Source organism: Pinus tabuliformis, chromosome 2_2, assembly GCF_031772625.1.
Source record: "Pinus tabuliformis cultivar Carrire ecotype Pingquan chromosome 2_2, CPIR1, whole genome shotgun sequence".
In the NCBI taxonomy this organism is placed as follows: domain Eukaryota; kingdom Viridiplantae; phylum Streptophyta; class Pinopsida; order Pinales; family Pinaceae; genus Pinus; species Pinus tabuliformis.
The window spans coordinates 569084082-569103134 of record NC_142300.1 but is presented as its reverse complement, the minus strand read 5'-3'; the positions used below and the strand labels follow the sequence as shown (position 1 = coordinate 569103134).

General features: G+C 33.9%; 2 pseudogenes; both read left to right on the top strand.

The window, feature by feature from the left end:
- The first annotated feature begins 5540 nt into the window (after positions 1–5540).
- Positions 5541–11650, top strand: LOC149193942 (UDP-glucuronate 4-epimerase 3 pseudogene; annotated as a pseudogene).
- A 4489-nt stretch (positions 11651–16139) lies between these two features.
- On the top strand, positions 16140–18199 carry LOC149193941 (uncharacterized; annotated as a pseudogene).
- The last annotated feature ends 854 nt before the right edge of the window (positions 18200–19053 follow it).

Genomic DNA, 19053 nt, shown 5'->3' with positions numbered 1-19053 from the left:
TTATAAGGTAATAACTTAGGTTTTTAGGGAAATGAAAGGGAAATGGAATGATTATTTTTACACAAGAAATGTGGCTTGTTTTGGCTAAGTAAACACAAAGTTTCACTTAGTATTTCTTATAAAATGAAATGAACTAGGACCATTGAGCAGATCTCACTGTCCTTGAGGGGATGTTAGTAAGTGTTGTTGGGGAAATGAGAGGGGAAATTAGTCATGCTCCACCTGAACTATAGTCACCTTGCTATGATATTTGTGATTTTCATGAGATAGATCATTTTCAACAAGACAAAACTGATCACAAACTTGCTTCTGCAACATCAAACTGCTTACCCAGCCTAATATACCTAACATTTTTTCTTCCTTTTGATTGGGTGCATTTGAACTAGCAGAACCCTTTTCTCTTTTGTTTTCTTTTGACTGCCCTCCTATCTAAGTCTGCCCTTATCTCTTCCAGGGGCTCAGATTCAGCTGTTGAGCTCCCCTTGCTTCTCTACCTAACTATTGATCTGCCAAGCTTAAACTGTTTGGACAGACTTTATTTCTCTAATTCTACAACAAGAAATTTAAACATGGATTGGCCAAGATTGAGCTGTTGGGCCATCCATGAGGTGTGACAAAAGTCACTGATTGCATATTTCAGACTTATTTGCAAAAAATAGGATAGTGGTGGCATTTTGACTAGCCACTTTCCTGGTCTTTTCTTTAGGGTTCATTTTCTTTGTTTTCTTGACCAATTCATTCTTTTTGCCCTCTGATTTTTCTGTTACAACATACCCTCTTTACATTTTTTAAATTCTTAATTTTTGAAAATATGGAATCTTTGCAGCATGAAAAGGACAATCATATTTAGCATTTCCACAGTCAATCATGAAATATGACACTATTGGTATAGGAACCTAACACGGGGCAAAGAAGAGGAGGTCTACATATGATATTTACAAGTGAAATGATGCAAGTTATTATGGCTACAAGGATGACAAGGATGAGATCTTGGAGAAAGTCGAGCAACTCGCAAAGGAGGAGATGTGGGCCAGGGTGCTAAGAGAGTGGTAGAGGATTGAGTCTATTGAGAGGGAGGTTAGGTTAACGGTGAAGAGTGGGTAGGTTAATGCCGTTAAGCCGGTTCTATTCAAGGAAGAGGAGGATGTGATGTAATAAATCAGAGAGCAATAGAAGGGAAACCAACAACAGAGAGATTAAGAGTTTTTCCCCTTACTCAAATTAACTGTGTCGAATGTAAACAAAGCAGGCATGCCCTACGCAAGAATATGGTGATGGTGGAACATTACAGGTCACAATCTCTGAGGAATAGTTAGATATAGTGCTCAATCCATCAATGGATGTGACCTGTTTTAGTTTTCCCAAGGGAAGCATGGTAGGATTTAGTGTGAGGTTTCTCTCAAGTTTTTCACATATATCATGACCGACCGAAATTACCGAGCTTCAACTTATCACATTTTCTTGTTGTGTTGTCAGGGGGCAGATGAATGTGATCCTCAGCTGTAGGGTTTGGTGCATGAAAAACTAAGACAACAAGATTTGGAGCATGAAATGGGCCACATTCTAGGTTTTAGCGAGAATCATTGAGTTTTAATTTGGCATTTTAGAAAGCAATATTTTCCAGATTATGTAAGCAAAGATATAGTTGTTTGTTGAAATTATTGATGTGAAAACGATAGTTGTATATCACAATTATTGATGTGGGTTCCTCTGCCCGTGAATGTGCGTTCAAGCTCATATTTCTTTTCTGAGATTTGTTGGCATCTCATTGTGATGGTAATGGAGATCTTATTCCCATGCATAGTGATTTGGTCAAATTTCACCACTGTAGCAGATTTGATTTTTGTGCTAGCAGAGAACACAATGTCCTAAAATTCTAAATAAAAAATACTTGCTTTATGATTGGTTTAAAATCAAAGACCATCTGTAATATTGTTTCGTAGGAGAATGTTTGAGCACATGGCTACGGAGAAGAAGAAACATGAGCTTCTCAGTAAATAAACGAGTAAGGATCTTCTAGAGGAGTAGTTCCAGGCCAAGGCAATGCTTGATATTCAACAATAAGGTATTTTGTTGAAGCTTATGGATCTTCAGTTTTTTTTTTCAAATGAGCTTCTCATTTTCCATGAGGGTGGGGTTGTCAATGCTCCCTTCCCATGAGGGTGAGGTTGTCAATGCTCCCATGAGGGTGGTGACGAATTTGTGCATTTCTTGTTTTAGAAAAAAAGGATGATGTTGAGTGTATATCCTTGGTGACTTTGGCAATATAGCTTTCCTTAGACCTAACACCTATGTGAAAAGAATCTATTTTATACCCTAAAGCATGTTTTGAACAATTTTCACCATTCATCTCATCTTTGAGAACAGTCAAGACACAATTTACATAATAATTATTTGATAACCTGTTCAAAATTTGAATGATTCCATCCCAAGTGCATTGGTTTAAACTTAGTGTTAGATTAGTTGTGATCATTAGGTATAGATCAATATAGTGTTTTGGTAGTTTTGTACTCTTAGTTGCCTTTAGTATAGTTTATATGCTAGTGAATTGTGTCTCTTATTTGAAAGGTTAAAGTTCACATGTGATGTTTATTTTTGTATTATAATGATCTGAAACAAATGTTTTCACACTACACAAGTTTCCGCCATTAGTAAGTGTTAATCTCTCATTTAGTTAGAAGAATTGATTTTATTTCTCATCATGGTTCTCTACTCTTGGCTTATATTATTTGGTGTTATAGCTTGAATATCTGATGATGTTATTAGCTAAATTGAAGTCATCAAATCTTTTGTGAACTTGGTGGATTTGTGTGATTCTTGAATGGTAAATATGAGTATTGAATGGTAAATACGAGTATGAAAGCTAAACAATGGACATGCTTTAGTTCATAGTTGATTTTCTTTTTTTACAATATAAGAATCAAGTTATAATTTATAAATATATATTTATGAAAAAGTATGATTTCACACCCTATATGTCTCTTTGGACATTAGTATAATAATTGTATCTTATAGCACTAATAGAAAATGAGAAATTAGTGACTAAGCGACTAAAAAAGTTACTCACCACAACTTTTCCAAGTGAAACACTACCAAAAAAGAGCAATCATAAGTGACCCAATAAAAAAGACTAACATAAATGACTAATTTAGTTCATGGTTCAAATATACGACTAGATAATAAGTAATATAACTAAAAATGACTAACGCACGAATGACTAATTTAGTCTAGGAACAAAAATACAACTCCCTAACAAGTGCTACAATAATACAAATCAATTCTTTATTTTAGTCATTTTAATTGTGTCACTTTGGCAATCTAAACTTTCAAGTGATAGGGGATTCAAAGGTTATTATAGATTGGCCGAAAGGTTAGTCTTCTTTAAATATTTCTCCATTCTCACATTGTGTATAGGTGAACCAACTTTGCATTATTTATCTCTAATAATTTGTAAGTTTAAAAATATTTTTTTTAAATGTATTTTTTAAAAATTTGTTCATTGATTCCAATTCATTCTAGTTCCAATTTGAAACATGATTTGAAGACCAATTCTTAATTTTTATTTTTATTTTTTCTATTATAAATATTTCTTTACATTTTCATTTCAGTTTTATTGCTCCATTCAAATCGAATGTTCACAACATCACATTTGGAGTGTTGCATGTTGCTCTGCCCTACTGATATTTGTGTGGAAATGCCAAAAGAAAATCTTTTGATTTATTTTGACTGAGTCAAAATGTCAAACATTAAAACATATTACAACATCTCTACCAAATTGTGTTGGAGAGTCTCTCTCATGTCAATACGCTGGACCCATAAGATTTTGAACTAATAACCTTTACTTAAGAAATAGCTTAACAATACACTCTATTAGTGATTATTCTATACCTCATAATATAATATTAACATATTACAATAATCTCACCTTATTTTTAATTTTTTTATATATTTAATTTAGTCATGTTATATTAATATTATATATCTTTAACACAAAATTATTTCAAATATGACTTTTCATTTTCTTTTTTTCTTTTGAAAAATAGTAATTTTTAATGACCAATTATATTATATAGATACAATCTATACATTCTCATTTGCCAACTAATATGAGGCAAAATTCTCAAATATGTCTTTTCAATTATATCAATATGCAATTCTTTAATTTATCACTTTCTCCAAATTTTAACTATATATTTATTTAATATATATTAATTTTTCACATTCTTATTACATAATAAGTTGAAAAATATAGGCATAATTCAAAATTAAGAGTAAATTAATATTTTCTATTATTTTAAAATATAAATAATAACAAAATAATATTATAGTAAAAATACAAATGTTAATCAAAATATAAATTTTAATAATCAAATACATTTCAAAATTTTACACTTAATTCATTTCCACATACTTTTATATCATCAATAATGACCCACATTCTTACCATCATGTGAAAAACCCATATTAACCAAAACATAACATCCTTTGCCACAATGTCCATGTCAAGTTACCAAATACTTATACGTAATTAATTAAAATGATGATATCCAATTGACATGCTCAAATAATTTTCTCCCTATTCTTTGCTATGTTTTGTTGCCATTAGTGAGGCAGAGGATGGTACGATCTAGTAGAAGAATTAAACCGAGAAGAAGAAAGAAGGTTTCATCAATTTTCCACTATGGATTTCACTGTATATATCAAAACCACTTTCAATTTCTCTTGTGATTATCACTATTAATACCCAATGAAGTTGTAGGGCATTGACAATGTCTTGCATATTTCTAAAAGGATATCTATGATGGAGAGTCAAATTGATTAACCACTTCAGGTTGAAGGAGAAGAAAACAAACTAAATTAGTGAGCATCCCCTGCTTCTTCTTCTTATTCTCAAGGACAACCAGGTCTCAGAGACAACAAGTCAAGGCCCTTGAGATGTTGGTATTCTTTGGTAAACCTGAAGCACCTCAAAACCTTAATTTAGTCATTCTATACCCATCATTGTTTTTAAATATTGAATTACATCATAAATTTGAGCTTTTGTTTCATGGGTTTGAGCGTGAAATGCACTTGAATTTGTCTATTTTGCATTTCTCGAGGTCTTGACTGGATTTCGTACAACTCGGTTGTGTTTCATGGGCACCTTTTTGGGGGACTTGAATGATATTTTCCGAGATGAAATACAATGTGCCTCAGAAAATGATGTTTCCACAACCTAGATGAGAAAAATGGTGTTTTCTCGAGCTAGATTAGAAAAATTACATGTGGTCTGGACCACTTGCGTTGGTGAATTGGCCCTTCAAGGGGATTGGAACCCTGATGGCCAGCTTGGTAAGCCATTTTGCTTAACACTGAATTGCAACTTTATTGGCTAGATTTGAGACTTTAGTAGGTATAGGGAGTTACAATACTTACAACTATAATTTGTTTCCTTAGATTTTTCCTATGTATTTCAGATTTGAGTATCATAACCAATTAATATGCACCCAAGTCACCCTTGTTGGGGGACATTATTCTAAATATGCACGGCTCCAGTCACAATGGGGGACATTGATGATGAAACCCAGATTGACTTGCATACAATTTTTATGATGCTATAGGTAATCCTTCTATATGCCATTACCCATAGGCCATCTAATTTCTCCACCAATTGTGTGGTTTGGCCATTCTCCTGGTTATGAAACATTTGAGTTGTAGAACAATGTCAAAAAATTATGATTAGAAGCCAAACCCTGTAGGGTTCCAAGTTATCCTAAATATATTGAATACTTAGAAAATACAAAATAATACTAAGGCACTGCTTCAAAGTGTTATAGGGGTTGCATAAAATCCTTAATCAATCAAGATATCGAGTAAACATCTCTCGATAATATACAGACTTTTTATTGTACCTCCTTACTGCATGTCTCACAGAGTCTAATGATCTCTCTTTATATGGTAAATTTTCCAACATTTCCAATTTAGTTCTTATTTTGGTTGACCAAATAATTGAATACATAATTGTATTAATGTGCCTTCATGTTGGCTTAATTCTTAGATGTAAAGCAATATGTGTTTTTGTTGTTCTTTTCTATTAGAAAATAGAGAGGTTCTAAAGCAATGTTCCACCAAGACTTTGGGATGGGGATGTGGGTGTGGGGAGACACACATTGGGGCGTGTGGGAGTACCCTCAAATTTTAATGAAATTTAGGTGATGGAGGATGTCAGGGTATATAATTATTTGTAACACACACATACATAAAATTCAAATTGATATTCAATAATGGAGAATAAATATATTGATCCTTACATAATTGCATTAAATATGAAATACATTGATCCATATTCATCGTTCATACTGGTACATACATCACTCATACTCATCATTCATCCATACACCACAAGATTCAATAATGAAATACATTGATCCATATTCATCATTCATCATTCTATAATTTACATTGATTTAAAAATTATATTTATCATTCATCATTTTAGAATGTAAATTGATTTAAAATTTAAATTCATCATTCATGAGTCTGGAATGTAATTAGTACTAAGAAAAATAAACTATAGTAGATACCAATTTGATTGGAACCAAATCAGTGATTGCACTGGAAAACCATCTGAACCCAGAATCAGTCAGAATTGGACCAAAACTAGTAAAAAAATTGGACCAAAAAACCAATCAACCAAAAACACCTAAAATATTCAAAATTTAAAGAAAAACATACATACATACATACATACATATATATCTATATATATATATATATATATATATATATATATATATATATATATATATATATATATATATATATATATATATATATATATTCATGTGCATCCATATGAATCCAAACCATTTATACACAAAAATCTAAAGTTCTCATTTATATAGCATGTAAGGATGCACATAACCAAAATAGCACTGAGTGCAATCCATCTTTGAACCAAAAATACATCAACAAACAAGCCCTAGATGGCCTCTAGCATCCAAAATAAACATACCACAAAAAATACCTACATATCATCAAAATCATTACCTATATTGGGATAATGATAGGTATTTGTTAAAAAAGTTTTTTGATGTGGTGCCCTTCTCTCATGTAATGCACTTGGCTACACAGGCTAGGGTTATGTATGCCATGGAGAATCCCAACTCATATTACCACAACAAGATTATGTGAGTGGTTAATATGTTTGAGATCTGCAAGTCTGCAAACCCACAACTTGCTATTGTCTGGGCTCTTCAAGCTCGATATATGGTTTTAATAACGAGAGCCATTTTTCTGATCAACATGGAACAGATCAGCCTGCTAGTCTCGATGCAGCTTCAAGGAAGGTAGGGGAAGTGATTTCTCACATTTATAATCACATCTATGGGCTTTCCATCACATGTCCCAGGTTCTTCATTATTTCTAGACATTGGGGAGGGCCTGATATAGAATACTTCTTTTTCAAAAAGGATATACTTCAAGGAAAGACTATTGCAATATTCCAAGGTCCAAACCAAGTTGACATGGCAAGGAACTTCACATAAATTGATGAAATTTTCAACGATTGTGTCGGTGCTCTTAACACTATAGACAAGAGTACATGAAGTGGAGGAAAGAAGAAAGGCCCTTCCCAACTCAAGATTTACAACTCAGGGAACATGTCACCTATCTCGGTCCCAAATCTTGTGAGTATGATGGAGGAATTGCTGAAAGTGAATGATTTGCACTCATATATATTGTTTCTCTATAGTCTTAGCTCACAAGAGAAGGTGATGTAATGGCTCTTTGACATGTATAAAAATCCCTTGGCATCACACAAACCTCAATTCTACACCATCGAAGAAGCACCATGGATGCCTTTTGCTAATATGCATTTTTCATTCCTATCTTGGGGTCTTGACCATATGTTCTTTCTTAAGGCCATCATATGCATATTAGATTTTGAAAAAATATGTAAAGGCATTTCTGCTCACATCATCAAATATCATTACATTTCTGGGTAACCAAATGCCCAATGCACAATTAATTGTAATGCTTCATTTCAAAATCATGCTATCTTCCTACTGTGTCTTTAGGGATCCCTAGGAGTTGTTAGCCCATTGACCAACCCTTCTAGTTAAATTTTTAGCTATTGCTCACACCTCTAATTTGAAACAACATCCCACTAGCATATGGTAAATGGATTCTGAAGCACACCTTCACATGGGACACATAGTTAGGCCCTCAAAGGATCACTTAAACATGAAATCCTATGTTGGAACTTTTTGTTCAAAGCCGTTCACAAGAAGAGCCTAAATTAGCATTGTTTTAAGTGGGGCTTTCTTTCACTATAGCTTGATACACCACCATTTTTATATCTTGGATTTGGCCATCAATGAATATTGCACCACATCATGGTGTTGCAGTGTAAAAGCACCTAGTAGGGTTTTTTGACCAGACCAAAATATCTTCTACATCCTTGAGATGAATAAAGTTGGAGGCCAACCCATGGATGTATGCTTCCCATTTCTTACCAAGGGCCCCCACTATACCAATGTCCATGATGGTGGGGACATTGGTATACCAATGTTCCTGATAACCCTTCTAAAAAGAGTCAATTACTTCTTCAAGTTCTCCTAGAGAAATCTCGGCCATAAGGTCCAAATTTTACTCATTGTTTATGAAATTAAGGAAAAAGGAAACAATATTCACAATTTCAGTTATATTAGCTCTTCGTGGTTCCTTAAGTAACTTATGAAAGTGAGATGTGCCAACCTTAGGTATGTCCAAAATCTTGTTTACCTTTTCACCATCTCCATTTGACATGCTCCATATTTCGTTGATATTCATTCTCATTCTAGCATAGTTGTGACAAAACTAAGTGTTCTCATCACATTGGGTTAACCACATAGCTCGAATCTTCCTGTGTCATTTGATTCTTCTTGCTCCTAGAGCTATTTCTTTATGGATTCTAGGTTCTTAATATTTCCTAATTCTTCTTCCATGAAGTTTCTACTCGTATTAGATTTGTAGATGTCTGAAATCTTCTCTTTAAAGTTCCAAATTTTCTCTTGAGAATCATTATACTTCACTTTTTCTATCTTTATTGTTTTATTCTTAATCCTTCTCAGGTTGTTATTGAACTAGAATATTACAGAATCCTATAGGTGAACATTGAAGTGTTTCCATTCATTATGAACCAAATCTGTAAATTTGGAATCCTTAAGCCAATATGAATTGAACTTAAAGGGACCCAAGGGATTTTCCTTTGCCCTTCCTATACTAAGAAAAATTGGGACATGGTTAGATAATCCTCCTCCACTAACCCATGAACTGGATCTTACTACTTTAGCTAAATTGTTCTTAGCTAAAAGGAATCTATCAAGTGTTTTTGAGATGTCCCCAACTCCCATATGATTATTCCTCCAAGTAGGATTTATGATAAGTGGTTCTAAATCAAAATGACTTGACTCCTCAATCTTATATAATATGTAATAAGCTATGGAATCCATTATCTTAGATTCTACAAATACTTAACCTTGTTTTTGAATTCAATTCATATCCTCTTCTAGAATGGCATTATCTCTCCTTGCAACAGGTTCATAAAACCATTTCTCCCAAAACTGTTTCTTCATCAAGAAAGGACTGTGAATATCGATCACATTACATTTTTTCCTAGATTGGATGAATATGACTCAACAGATATCTCTAAGGGTAGGAAGGAGATTCTTATGGAATGAAAAGTCTTACACCATCCCAACACCAAATCTCTGAATCTCCCCTTTACACTGATTACCTCAAAATTCCATCTAGGAAACACTGTTATCATTAATCCCTTTTCCTTAGCTATCTTAATTATGGACTCTTGTATCAACATTATATCTGGATTATGTACATTAACCCATCTCTTTAGGGAGTTTCACTTATTGGTGCTCCCCAAGAGCCTAAATCGTAGTAAAAAAAAATCATTTTAGACACTTGGAAGGAGATTTCTCTGCCCTAAGGGCCCCTTGAATGATCTACTTACTTGAATGTACTTCCCTATCTGCTTGTATCTTGGCTTGATTAATGATCCATAAACAAGGGAATTATAGCCCACTCACTTCACCAACACAATACCTCGTCGAATTAACTTTTTGTTTTCTGTCCTCAATTTTGTACAGTGATCTCTGCCTCATTGATTGCTATAAAGCTTCTTTTCTCTATGCAGTTCTAAATGAAAATTTTTTGTAACACGATTAGGATTGGTGAGGTGGCCTTTACTTTGGTGTAACCTAACTCGTATATATATCTATATATATATATATATATATATATATATATATATATATATATATATATATATATATATAGAGATATCTATGTTTCAATGAAGTCCAACAAAAATGAAGGAAACCACACAAAACTTTACTCTCTGTTATCTGTCCTCAATTTTATACAGTGATATTTGCCTCTTTCATGGCTGCAAGGCCACTGTTCTCTATGCAGTTCTAAAAGTGAATTGCTTTTTAATACTAATCAGGTGTGTTGAGGTGGCATGTGCTCTAGTGTAACCTAAATTTCCCTTGCAGCCTATGCTTTGGTGTACCGCTCTCGAGGCTAACATGGGAGAAAACAATATTCATAGTAGATTTACTACTGGGCTAATTTGTGTCTTACCATCTTGGCTCAACTATTGGAAGGGTTCTCCTAAGTGTTCATTATGTCCATTATTTCAAGGAAGACATGCATATACATTTGTACTAAGATATTTTTTCAGGAATGTTCTTGAAATGTAAATCAATCGATGAGATTCAGATCAAATAGATCATTCCATATTTCAAAACCCTTGTCTTGAGAGCCAGAGGAACTTGCCACGTAACCTTGGAACTAAGACAAGAAACACAATAGCAATTCAAAGACACCAAAATATTAATTACTATTGATTACAAGATCCCAGGTAATGTCTAGATCACATTAGATTCCATCATTCCATATTATAAGAAAATAAAATTTTTTCCATCATTTTTAAATTCCCTTGAAGACAAAGAAACCCTAAAGAGTGAAATCAAATGCTTTGCAAATGATATCCTTTAGTGAAAATAGGCCATTGATACCAAAGATATTCTCAGGAAAGAGAATCCAATGTCTAATCACAATTTTCCACAACACATCCCCACTAATCGTTCCATCTCTTTACTTTGCAGCCAACACAAATATTCAGGTCCTCATTGTAAATCATGATTTTACTTGTTTTCTCATAGAGAGAGCACAAACTCATTTACTTTTGGAACTTCACATTTGAATCATTCTCCTCAATTTTTCTCATGGCATTGGTGGTAGAATGGTTCTTTTATATCTTCTGTACAATTTATTCTTAACTCTTGCATTAAGCCTTTGTGGGATTAACTCTAAATTGAATTAATCCATGGGACTTCAAATTCTCTACAAATCTGGGTTGTAATAACTTTTGCTTCTTACATTTTTCTCATTTTTATTTCCATTGTGTGTGTGTATGTGGTAGACATGCAGATATAAAAACAACTCTTTTCTTCAATCCAAAAATACTTTCACCTTTTTAAATGTTGGCTTAGAATCTAGTATCATTGCTATTAGTCTACATTGAGTAATTGACAGGTTAAAATTTGGTATCAAGCCTCTACTGCTACAAGTTGAAAGGAATATTGGTCCTAAATATAAATTGGTCTAATATATCTCTTAGAGATAATTTTTTTCCATAATTTGTTTCATTATTGCCAGACACTTGAAGTCTCTAGGAAAACATTAAAGTTTGAAAATTATCAATAAAAATAAAGTGGTTTTGGATATTTAAGAAATATGACATTTTAACAAGTCTCACTTCATTTTTGTGACAAAGCTAAATTGAACTTATTTTTCAACACTGTATCCCCTTGAAAGAATATCTAGGAAGGTCTACAACAAATTCTATACATTTTTCTAAACTGCCAAGTAGAGCTGCTCATGATAGTGAAATTGATCGAATAGATCCTTCGGCTAAGGCATGGCTTGGAAATTTGCAAGATGCTTCTCTATCTCCTTTCTCTAAATCTGAAGTAGAAATAGTTGGAGGAATACACTTGTTCCTTCAACTCTAGGTCTTGCGAGAGTCCAGGGCCTTACCACATAATATTCACAAACATTTGCAGCAATAGTAGGTGCATCTCTTACAATAAATCTAGCACCAAATCCTCAGCTAGTCAAAGCAAGGTTAGCTAGTCTTTTCTCAACTACAAAGTTGGGAAAGTTTGGGTTATCTGAAAAATAAAGAATTGTTAACCATGGATCATTTAATGCATTTTATTCTTATTCCACAGAGCTTGCTACTGATTTGTCAGACAGTACTTTATCCTTTGATGAAACAACTTCCATTGAGGAGAAAAACCATGCTTAGTCACAAATAAAGAAGGAAAATACAGGAACTTAAAATAACCATTTTCATAAGAAATTTTCTTTAAACCAAAATCCATAGCTTTCATATCCCACAAAATCACAGGTTGAATTAGTCAAGTCATGTATTTCGACAAAGGCACAATGATATTCCTTCTTTGGCTTCAATCAAAATAATGGACTACTGGAAAATGTGAACATGACCTCAATGACTTCCAAAGTTCAAGTTATAGGTTCCCATCTACATCATTAATATGCATCTATTACACCCAAGTTATATGTCGCCACATTAGCTATTGGGATTCCTAATGGGGATTGCTCCAATGAGCAATATCAGAGTCCACATATTTCAAATGCATGTACTCCTAAATTTGCCTTGAGTGGATATCCAATTAGTCCATTTATTTTAGAATCCATGATGCCCAACTTTTCTACAACTAGTACATTGGCTCCCACATATGACAATATTGTTGCAGTTGCTAGCATGGATTCAATAACTACTCCTGGAAGCCTGCCTGGAGGAACATCATGAGGCACCATAAACCTACAGAAGTTATATAGATTACGTGAGAAAATAGGTGTTGGAATTTAGATGCCAATCATGGATCCAATAAGCTTGCCGCAATTGCAAAGAACTACAAACTTTGTTACATGAATAGCCACAGGTGACGTTGATGGCTTAGTCTTGATTTTCTCGAGTTATAGAAATCCTATTTGACTACTTTTCCTACTCAATAATAGTCACAATATGGTGTTCTGTATTTGGGAAAAGGTGTAATGCCAGTCTCAGATGTTATGCCAGTCTTTCCTTTTGCTTTTCCAAGCCATATCTAGCTAGTCCAATTGGAAGTATTATGCTTCCTAGTTCTCCTATTGTATCTACAACTTCACCTATTTGACACAACGAATGAAACTATTGTTATTCCTTGGGTTCAAAGAGTTCATTTGTGGGAGCCTGGCATTGCCTAAATCCATTAATAAGAAAGACAATTAATATTAAACATCATACTAAAATTTCACTGCTTCTTGATATATAGCTTGAAATGGTTTAGAACTCTCCATCCATTCCCCAAATCCATTTATATGTAGAAATGCCATTACATTAACCACCATACTCTAATCTTGATAGATTGGAGCTATTGGCATAGGCACAAATGTGCTTAGCCAAGTAGATGAGTTGCAACAAGTTGCTAAAATAGAAGTTCAATTGCGTGCTGAAAGTGAGTGTGAGGAGCTGGAATCAAAAGTTGAATCTCCTGTGTAGCATGCAGAGATAAACAAAATGGCTCTTCTAGAGGAAAAGAAACAACAAAGTGTTGTTTCCTAGGAGAGGATGTCACATTCCCTTCTTCATTGGATGCTATAGGAAGATAAAGATAAAGAGTGTATGGAAACACTTAATGCAACAATATGTCAAAGAGTTACAGTTGTAGAGGACAAGAGCTTATGTCTTTTAGAGGAAGAAAAAACTCGTGCACATGCAATAGTTATGTAAGAAATAAATGTTTCCAATTCTATCTATATTCAGAGGGAAATGGAGATTAAAAATTTTAAGGGGAAGTTGGAAAATGGATTGCAAAGGGTATGTGCATGGTGCAGTTGATTTCAATTTTTTTTTCCTTTTAGTTGCATGCAACTCATTTGTCCCAATTTAACACTTACACAGGGAAAACACAAAAGAGAATAACCTCTAAGGAAAAGAGGAAGACGTGGAGGAATCAGTCATATTAATCACCACAAAATGTATAAGCATGGGGACTGTCTCTCAAGAAAGTTGGCCAGGTTATAGTCTAACTTCTAGGGAAATTCAGATTTTAATTTTAGAGATGTTGATAGACTGATGCAACACTATTTTATGTTTCATGAACCTTACTAAGTTCTTATTTGAATGAAGCTCCAAAAGTAAAGACATACAACATATGCTTTAGCATGGGAGTTGACTGCATGTGAAATCAATCATTCCTCTGTTAATTCCATTCCTTTTGAGCAACTTGCATCCCACTTACAATCGACTTCCACATTACATGTTGTGAAATCACTTCTAGCTCACATTGAGAGTCGGTTTTTGGTGTCACAAGCAGGACAATCTAATGTTGTGCAGATAGATCATTAGTTTAAATAGATATCTCCAGGACACAAAAAATGTCTTCAATTGGAAATAGAGTTGCAAAGATGGTTGTTTCTCAACTATCTATTAAAGGGACAACTAGAGGTAAAAGAGTTGAAAGAAAGGAATAGTTAAGATATCCAGTATGTGTCTTCTTTTGTGCCTATATGATTTTTGGTCAACCTGAGGCTGTCTTTAGTGGTATAGGAGACTGTGAAACTACACTTCCAGAAGTAAAATCTAGGCTTATTCTAGAGTTTGAATCCTTAATCACTATTATATTAGATGGGCCTTCTTCTAGCTCTCTGTCAAGACTTTCTCCAAATGTAGCGACTGATGATTGGGGTTTTGAAGAACCTCAGACTTCAAGTCAACTATGGCTATTTGCGGCCTAGCTGGTTGTATATGATGCTTCTTGGTGCTCTTACTTATATAATGTGTTGTGGAAAGTCAAGGATGCACAATCCCTTGAAGAGGATTTAATTAGAGTGGCTTGCTAGCTTCAAGTTTTAATGTTACAAAAGTGCAACATATCATCAGGAGATAAGGTTGATGCTAGTCATGACTCAAAGGCCATTCACAAGTAGGTATGAATTACTACTTTGTATTCACATGCACTTGATATTCCCATGTTCATATGAATTGAGTGTATAGTTATGATTATTCATCTATCAGGATGTCACATGAGTGATTAAAATGTGCATAGCTTTTCAATCTTAATTTTTGTACTGTTGTGCTCTATTTATTATTATTATTTTTGTCACCTCTAACGAGATGATCTTGTTGGTGGATACATAAGGAACATATCAACAAGCTTACTAGAAGGATTTGCAAGGTGTATTTATATATATCAATTGGCTTCCATGGATTTGGGATTGTGAAATCCTCCAACTACTATTAGTACACCTTAGTAACTCAAGGTTGTTCGGTTGTTATAAAAGTTAAACTTTTGGGAAAATATTGGACTTCTGAAACACACCTTTTCAGTTGGTCTTTTTGTCTTTCATATACCATTAATTAATCCTATTAAGACATGTTAATATATTTTCTTAGTATGGAATACCTACAATATCAATAGGTGTTTTTTTGTTTTTTAAATTCTATAAACCTAATTTGATTATAAATTCTCATCATCACATGCATTTTATGGATTCTAAAATATCAACAACTTATACGAGAAAGGGTTCTTCATTTGAGTGGCATTGATGGAGCAACAACAATGAAAATGGAACTTTCAGACGTGTGAGCTAAATTTATGGAATCAAAGGAGAATGGAGGTCTACCAATGTCACCTTTTTACCCTGCATCATTTTCACCATCTCATAGTCCCTCTAATGTCTGAAATAGTGATAATGGAAAACCAAAGAAGGTTGCCTGGTCATTATTTAAAAGCACTTTAGAACTAGAAACTTCCTCAAGAACTAAGTCTAACTTCAACAATAGATTGGGAGATGCACTTGAGGAAAAATTGTTAAATGACAATGAAATTATGGTTACTGATATTCTTCATGGTAGAGATAGATCATTTGCTGATATTCTCAATAGAATAAATAAAGGTTCTAAAAAAATTAAGGTGAGGGTAATTATAATATGTTGAAAGGTAAGACTTGGTCTTATTTTGGATCAACTAAGCATATAATTTAGTTCCTTCACATATGTTTTGCAGACACAGGTTAGATAAACAATGGAGAAAGATTTTTGGAATGGTGTTGAGGAATCTCATGCGCATGATCGTCCTAATTACAGTTGGGTGGTCGGGCTTGTGGAAGAAGTCGAGGATGAGCTTCTTTCATTGATTCCTGAAAGTTGGAAACAAGAACTCCTTGAAAGCATCAATGTGGAGCTCTTGTCTCAGTTTCTATTTCTGTAGAAGAGATAATGCTTTTGTGGCATTGTATTGGTGTGGATTTTAATTGATTTTTATATTTTGTTTGTTCACCTAGATATTGGAGTTAGGAAGCCAAGACATTGAGTATATTAGTAAGCTTATGGGTTATTCATTAGGTGTTGTATTGAAGCTTGCTATTCCAACAAATGATAAGGAGTCAAAAGTAGCTCATGAAAATTTATTTCATGAATTATCTGAGATAGTGGCTGGAATGGGCAAAAATTCAGACCATCCCTTTGCACATGCATTAGTGAAGGGAATTTGCTTTATTTTAGAACAAATACAAGTATTATTGTTGTATGTAATTGTTGCATATATAATTTTCTAGTTTAATAACTAATGCTTTCATGTCATGTTTTTTTTATGTACCTACAAATTGGAAAATGGGGTATGGATGGCATGCCTTGTTGTGGTGTTTTGAAATATGGATGTGCTAGGGTCAACATACTTATGAATTTCCTCTTTATGTTTAACAAGAAAAGCAGAAAAAGATGTTAGAATATGAGTCACCACATATCAGCTTTCTTGTTAAGATTTTCCTATAACTGAAAGAAATTGTACTGCTTATCTGGCAATTAATGAGTTACTTTTGTGGAACTTGATTAAATTGCTCTGTCATATGCAGAGGCATCCCATTGTATGATTTTCTATGTTTCCCATACCAGATAGGATGCATGATTTCTTTATTCATCATAATAGTTTACATTATAATTGACACCTTTGTAATGCCTAAACATTGGTGTTGAAAGGCTAGTTTACTTGATAATTCTAGTTGTGTCAAATTTGAGTCATCCAGACTGTTTTGTACCCAGAGTAATATGAGCCCAAAAAGAAAATGAGGAATTTGGAGAGCTAACTCATTTGAGTTCACTATATGATGTGATTGAAGATGAACCAGTCTATGTGATGCTAAACAATACCTTGGAATTTTGGGATGTCAACAGTCTCGAGCCAAATCGGAATTAGAAAATAAGCTCATCAAAGTAAGGAAGGTAAGGAACAATTGTGTTTATGATTATTTCTCAAATTCCTAACATGTTTATTGAAAACACTGTTGCATTAGAGCATTTTAGGGCCTCTCAGTCCCAGTTTCTCCCAGGACCACTCCTAGGACCACACACACACACACACACACACACATTCTAGTAATCATATGTATAGAATGCTCCCAGGCTGGCATCGTTCCCTAGATTTTTCGGTGAAGAACCACTCCCCAGTGTCAGAATCCCTGGTCCTTCACAACACTGATTCAAATGAACTTTCTTTCATCCTCTTTTGGCTAGCCAAATTGTATTGATTTCATCTTTCGAGGTAAGCATGTCAACATATTTGGTTATTGATATACTGTCATGTTTTTTGTCTTTTAATGTATTGTTTCTCATACTATGATGTCTGATCTTCATCCTTATCTCCATGAATCTCATCATCTTCATGCAATGCGAAGAGCAAGGGGATGTGGTGGTCGCTTCCTAAATACAAAATCATTGGAGACAGAAAAGGTTAGTGCTGATAATGGGAAATTAACAGATAGACAACATTCATAAGCTATTGTTTCATCAAGCATTGAATCTTTGTAGTCTGAAAATGGAAATATGAATTCTTAAGAGGTACTTGGTAATTCAGGGATGTCAGGATTAGAAGTTACAATCATGTCAGAATCATGCCCTAATGGAACATGTTACAACTATACTCAAGGGAATGGAGGGTATCTTTACCACCGTGCTAGTTCACATTTCCATTTATTGGGTTTTGGTCCTCTTTCAGATGGAAGTCGTGAAGTAGAGAATGGGCAAGGTATGTGATATAGCATCAAATGGGTTGTAGCAGATAACTACTATGATCCAATGAAAGTTTGACATCAGTTTGGTTGGGCTCTCATTTGTTTCAGTGTCATGTTTCATATAATTATAACACTGGAGTATGGGAGAAATTTACTTCAGTTCAAGGAAAGTGAAACTTATGGTACTAGGAGGGGAGGAAGTTGAACTAAATATTGCAGATTTATTTTTGTTTTCCAATGTTATCATATCAGAAAGAAACCTGTTTCAGGTTTCTTTTGGGATGATGATGTTTGATGTAAAAATATCTTGGCAGCTTTGGTCAGATCCTCATGCATTTGAGACCCTGATTATGGAAGTAACTAGATGGAAGACCTGCTACACTTAAACATGTTTATGATACAATGCTAACTGTTAGTAGTACTGTGATTTAGTGTTCTAGTGTTTGGTCAATAAATTGACCTACACCATCTGGTATTTCTAAGAGGAAAATCATTCTTGGTTGGTTACCGTTAGATAATTGATCATGTCATGATTTAAATTAGAAAGTATTTTATTTAGGAAAGTATGATTAACACTATGATGTTTGGACGGTTTTCTATCTGCACATATTCTAAGAGTACCGTGGCATACACAATTACCATAGTGAGGGCATGGTAATTAAAGAACTAGACATGCAACATAAGAGTAGTTCTCTTTTTCAAAAACTATCTCATAGCATGATCAGTACAATGAAGACTTAAGTATTTGGTGTAATGGCCATATATAAGCTTGGCATAGCTACTCTTTTTCGGAGTCAAACCCCTTTCTTGCATTTAATTAAACCATTCATTTGCTTCTTCTAGATGTCCTCCTTTATACAACCCTTCAATCAATGTAGTATAAGTTGCAACATTCAATACTATACCTTTGCTAATAATGTCATCATGCAT